Raw genomic sequence first — 6,248 nt, forward strand, 5'->3', positions numbered from 1 at the left:
ATATAATGGGACAAAAGCTATCTTGTGGGGAACCAAGAATAAGAAAATCAGCAGGATATTTAGTTTTCCCACACAAGACTTCAACATCTCTAACAATTCCCATTGGTGCAATACTATCTCTATTGTCAAGTTTAATTGTGACATCAATATCTTCTAACTCAGCAGGTGCAATATCATGCATAATTTCTTTGTATAAGTCAAAAGGTATTGCACTAGCACTAGCACCCATATCACATAAGCCATGATAACAATGATCTCCTATTTTAACAGAAATAACAGGCATGCCTACCACAGGTCTATGTTTATCTTTAGCACAAGGTTTGGCAATTCTGGCAGTTTCATCACAGAAATGAATAACATGCCCATCTATATTATCAGACAAAAGATCTTTAACAATAGCAATATTAGGTTCAACTTTAATTTGCTCAGGAGGTGTATAAGTTCTAATATTGCTTTTACAGACCACAGTTGAAGCTTTAGCATGATCCTTTATTCTAACAGGGAAAGGTGGTTTCCCAACATAAGAAGTAGGGACAATAGGGTCATTATAAGTGACAGTCTTTTCTTCAACTTTAATAGGTGCAGCTACTTTTACTTCTATGGGAGGATGATATTTAAACCACTTCTCCTTGGGGAGATCAACATAAGTAGCAAAAGATTCACAGAAAGAAGCTACTATCTCAGAGTCAAGTCCATATTTAGTGCTAAACTTACGGAAAACATCGGTATCCATAAAAGATTTAACATAATCAAACTTAGGTGTCATACCTGACTCCTTACCTTCGTCGAGATCCCAATCTTTAGAGTTGCGTTTAATTCTTTCCAATAAATCCCATATGAATTCAATAGTCTTCATCATAAAAGAGCCAGCACAAGAAGTATCGAGCATGGTGCAATTGTTATCAGAAAGCCGAGCATAAAAACTTTGAATAATTATTTCTCTTGGGAGCTCATGATTGGGGCATGAATATAACATTGATTTAAGCCTCCCCCAAGCTTGAGCGATGCTTTCTCCTTCGCGAGGCCAAAAATTATATATATAATTGCGATCACGATGAACAAGATGCATAGGATAAAATTTCTGATGAAATTCCAATTTCAATCGTTTGTAGTTCCATGACCCCGTATCATCACATAGCCTATACCATGTCAATGCATCTCCCTTCAAAGATAAAGGGAAGAGCTTCTTCTTAATAACATCACTGGGCACACCTGCAAGATTAAATAATCCACAAACTTCATCCACATATATTAGGTGCTCATCAGGATGCATTGTTCCATCTCCTGCATAAAGATTAGCTAGCAGTTTTTCTAACATACGCGAAGGAATCTCAAAGTGGAAATTTTCATTTTCAGTAGGTTCAGTAGGTTGAGGTGAACATACCCCGAACAAGCCCCTCAGAGGATTACTTTCCATAGTAACAAGTGACAGTAAATTTCAGCACACTATATAAATTATTCCTTACCAAATTCCACCTACCAAAGGCGCTTCACTCCCCGGCAACGGCGCCAGAAAAGAGTCTTGATAACCCACAAGTATAGGGGATCTACCGTAGTCCTTTCGATAAGTAAGAGTGTCGAACCCAACGAGGAGCAGAAGGAAATGGTAAGCGCTTTTCAGCAAGGTATTCTCTGGAAGCACTGAAATAATAGGTAACAGATAGTTTTGTGATAGGATAATTTGTAACGAGCAACAAGTAACAAAAGTAAACAAAGTGCAGCAAGGTGGCCCAATCCTTTTTGTAGCAAAGGATAAGCCTGGACAAACTCTTATATAGAGAAAAGCGCTCCCGAGGACACATGGGAATTATCGTCAAGCTAGTTTTCATCACGTTCATATGATTCGCGTTCGGTACTTTGATAATTTGATATGTGGGTGGACCGGTGCTTGGGTGCTGTTCTTACTTGAACAAGCATCCCACTTATGATTAACCTCTATTGCAAGCATCCGCAACTACAACAAAAGTATTAAGGTAAACCTAACCATAGCATGAAACATATGGATCCAAATCAGCCCCTTACGAAGCAACGCATAAACTAGGGTTTAAGCTTCTGTCACTCTAGCAACCCATCATATACTTATTACTTCCCAATGCCTTCCTCTAGGCCCAAATAATGGTGAAGTGTTATGTAGTTGACGTTCACATAACACCACTAGAGGAGAGACAACATACATCTCATCAAAATATCGAACGAATACCAAATTCACATGACTACTAATAGCAAGACTTCTCCCATGTCCTCAGGAACAAACGTAACTACTCACAAAGCATATTCATGTTCATAATCAGAGGAGTATTAATATGCATATAGGATCAGAACATATGATCTTCCACCAAATAAACCAACTAGCATCAACTACAAGGAGTAATCAACACTACTAGCAACCTACAGGTACCAATCCCGGACTTCGAGACAAGAATTGGATACAAGAGATGAACTAGGGTTTGAGAGGAGATCGTGTTGGTGAAGATGTTGATGGAGATTGCCCTCTCCCGATGAGAGGAGCATTGGTGATGACGATGGCGATGATTTCCCCCACCCGGAGGAAGTGTCCCCGACAGAACAGCGCTGCCAGAGCCCTAGATTGGTTCCGCCAAGGTTCCGCCTCATGGCGGCGGAGTCTTGTCCCGAAATCTTGCTTATGATTTTTCTTCGGACGAAAGACTTCATATAGTAGAAGATGGGCACCGGAGGGCCAACAGGGGGCCCACGAGGCAGGGGGCGCGCCCAGGGGGTAGGGTGCGCCCCCCACCCTCGTGGCCAGGTGGAGGCCCCCCAGACGTATTTCTTCTGCTCAGTATTTTTTATTATTTCCAAAAATAACTTTCTTGGAGTTTCAGGACTTTTGGAGTTGTGCAGAATAGGTCTCTAATATATGCTCCTTTTCAAGCCCAGAATTCCAGCTGCCGGCATTCTCCCTCCTTATGTAAACCTTGTAAAATAAGAGAGAATAGGCATAAGTATTGTGACATAATGTGTAAAAACAACCCATAATGCAATAAATATCGATATAAAAGCATGATGCAAAATGGACGTATCACTCCCGCACATGCGCTGGGTGAAAGAGAACAGCGCAGCCGGCAGTGGATTGCCTCCCTCGCCGAAGGTGATAGAGTGAACGCTGCACCTCCTCCCCTTCCTAGCGCGACGGGATCCGGATGCCTCCTTCACCAGCTGTGAGGGGGGAGAGAGAGACAGAGGCCAATGTAGTCTTGTTTAGATCTGGTGAAGAGGGTGAGAGACTGCGAATATAGCAAACCCTAGCAAAGGAACGCTGAGCCTCCAGCGTGTATATATATGTAGTGCGGCGAGAGTGTGGAGAGTGCGAACCCTAGCGAACAAACGATGAGGCTCTAGCTTATATAGTGTACTACATATATACTGTATTACGGACTGAGCTCTGGTGCCTTAACTGCACCTGCCATTGGTTGTATGATAGGTGGGCCAGCCACATTTTGGGCCCACCTGTCATACACCCAAAGGCAGGTGCACTAAGTCAATGAAGTTGCGTCCATATAGTACTCGTGTATACTACTAATATATAGTGGAGTGGTTTTCTTATTCTCTCCATAACAATCATTTTAAATTGTGTAAGTACGAAATGAAACATTTTATTTAACGTAGCAGTGAAGAAAACTACTACTTTCGATGAACTAACGATCCACGTGTCCTGGTAGCACTTCCTGTCCTTCACGTGCGGTACACTACCCTCCCTTAAGTGAACAACCACACATGCGCCAAATTACCGGAAACGTGTGAGAGTGTGTATAAATTAAGAATTTTAATTTCAATTATCGGAAAGGTTTGAGAGTATGTATAGTTTGCCCTCTCTCAATAATTATGATTTGTTGTGTTCGGCCTAAACTTGGTCAAACTTTACAAAGTTTGACTTCAGTCAAATCTAATATGCAGAGTAAATAAAAATGGAGGGCTACTACGTCCATCCGGGTTTTTAGTCCGCACCGTTTTTTTAATCAAATATAATAGCTGGACAAATAAAATTACAGGGGAGCTGAAGACAAAGTTGTGAGAAGGCTTAGAAATCAATACAAAACTTATGCTCTTAGTACCAATGCTGATCCTTCTTCGAGGAAACATTTGGTTCATAGCCAATTGTGTGATAAAATTGCACCAATGTGAAAGACGACTGCGTCTCCAACGCAGCCAAGGTGAACTGATGAAGGATATCATCTTTGTGGGTAACAAGCAAAGAGCACTGATGGAAGACAGCTTGTTTTTCGTGGAAAATCGATCAGCTTCACCAGCCGATGCAACCATGAGGCGCAACCATGAGCATTGATAGGTCATCGTGGTGATGCATCATCCATTTGGCATCAAGTTTGGGTGAGGCACCTATGAAGTTCGACAAATCCACACTGTGGTCTGTTTCTTCTCAGTAATCAAGCTCGAGGAAGGAAGAACCACGTGGCAGAGGACAGTGAGGCGGAACAACAATGGCCATCCAATTTTGTACAGTTCTACTAAAATTGAGGAAGACATGCCTGGGTATGGAGATACGCATCGCTGTTTGCAAAAATTTAAAAAAGGGATATAGTGTTGTTACTTTGTTTTGGCAGTGGTACAAGATTAACAGCGACATCTCAATTGTCAATAAGAATTAATGAAAAGTACACCAACAAACAGAAGCATCATGATTATCTTGATGGGAACTAAACAAGGATACCCGAGAAAAAAAACATTTCTTCATTTAACCTGTGACAGTATTAGATTAGGAGCAGCAATTGGAGCATATGGACAATGACCGCACAACCACCATGTACTTTTTGTCGAAACAACATGTATACCTCCACCGAGGCATAAACTAGGACAACTTTTTGAGTGGCATTTCCTCTAAAATAGTAGGTGATGTTGGACCAGCCGACGAACCCTAGCTACTGTACATGGGGAGCTGGGGAGTAGTCGCATAGAAGAAAACCCGCATGCAGCAACCTGGGGAGCTGGACCAGTACAAGAAGTTATACCTCAGGTGGGCGAGATGTCGCTTAGGCGGGCAGGTGGGATCTGCCCACACGACGGCAGCGAAAAAGGGCGCGGAGGACCTTCGTCTGCGCCAACGCCGGCTCCGAGAGGACGGTGCGCATCGGCTTCCTCCATCGCCGACGGCGACAACGTCAACGCTGCACCTCCTCACCTCCCGCAGCGGACAGGATTCGGCCGGATCTGTGACCACCGGTGAGGAGAGAGATAGAGTGGACATTGTCATCTTGTTTTGATATGGAGAGGGTGAGAGAGCGAGAGGCGAGAAACCCTACCAAACAAGAGGCTATATATACAATGGAGTAAAAAAGTCTCTCTATAGCAGTGGTTTTAAATAGAATACGCGCGTTCCCGAAAAAAAGAAACGAAAACTGGCGGACAATTTTTTTTAACGTACCAAGAAAGAAAACTCGATCAAAAACACGCCCCCGCTTCCAGGTCACGAGAGTCGTCGCGCACACACACATAGGCATAGACATGCATATCCGTGTTTACGTAAAATTCCATCTCCATCTCCATCTCCATCATATTTGTCCAACTGGCATAATATTTACGTTGTTAATTATATACGCAGCAATATTAACGTACACCATCTCTTGTTTGCGGGCGTCCGGACCGCAGCCGCGCCCGCTCCTGACCGACCGAACCCTCTTCATCACCCGCGCGTGCTTCCCGCTCGAAACAGTCAGTGCCGCATTCATGCCCGGAGCGGACGCGACCTCTCACTAGCGCCGGCATTGAAGCGGCGCGCCGGCCGAGAGAACGTCGCCCGCGTCGCTTCCCGGTGCACACGACTGCTCCGCGTTCAAAGGTCACAATAGCTGGACACAACATGCATGTAAAAAGTTATTGGGAGTCCGTGCTACAGCTAGCTGTCCTCCCCCAACTTGTCAATCTCTTCCAGTAGTGCTAGTACTCCATGGTGCAATCCGTCGACAAGCAGGCAGGAAAGTTATCGTATACTCGGTTTGCGGTGAGTGGCATGCCGAGCAAAGGTGTGGGGTGGATCCATGGAGGAGGGTGAGACACAAGCGCGACAAACATGATTTAAACATTGGTTTTGCTTGATGGCACGATCCAACGGAACGAAACGTTGGTTTCTCTCTGTTTCCATTTTTCTCTGGAAAAACGAAAACTTTCCACTCCATTTTCATTCCTACTCCAAGGTTTCCCCGTTACAAAATTCCATCAAATACAAAGGAAAACTAACACGCATGCTGATGCATCTCAATGATTCACAGATCATA

The sequence above is a fragment of the Aegilops tauschii genome, chromosome 4 (genome assembly GCF_002575655.3).
Source record: "Aegilops tauschii subsp. strangulata cultivar AL8/78 chromosome 4, Aet v6.0, whole genome shotgun sequence".
In the NCBI taxonomy this organism is placed as follows: Eukaryota; Viridiplantae; Streptophyta; class Magnoliopsida; order Poales; family Poaceae; genus Aegilops; species Aegilops tauschii.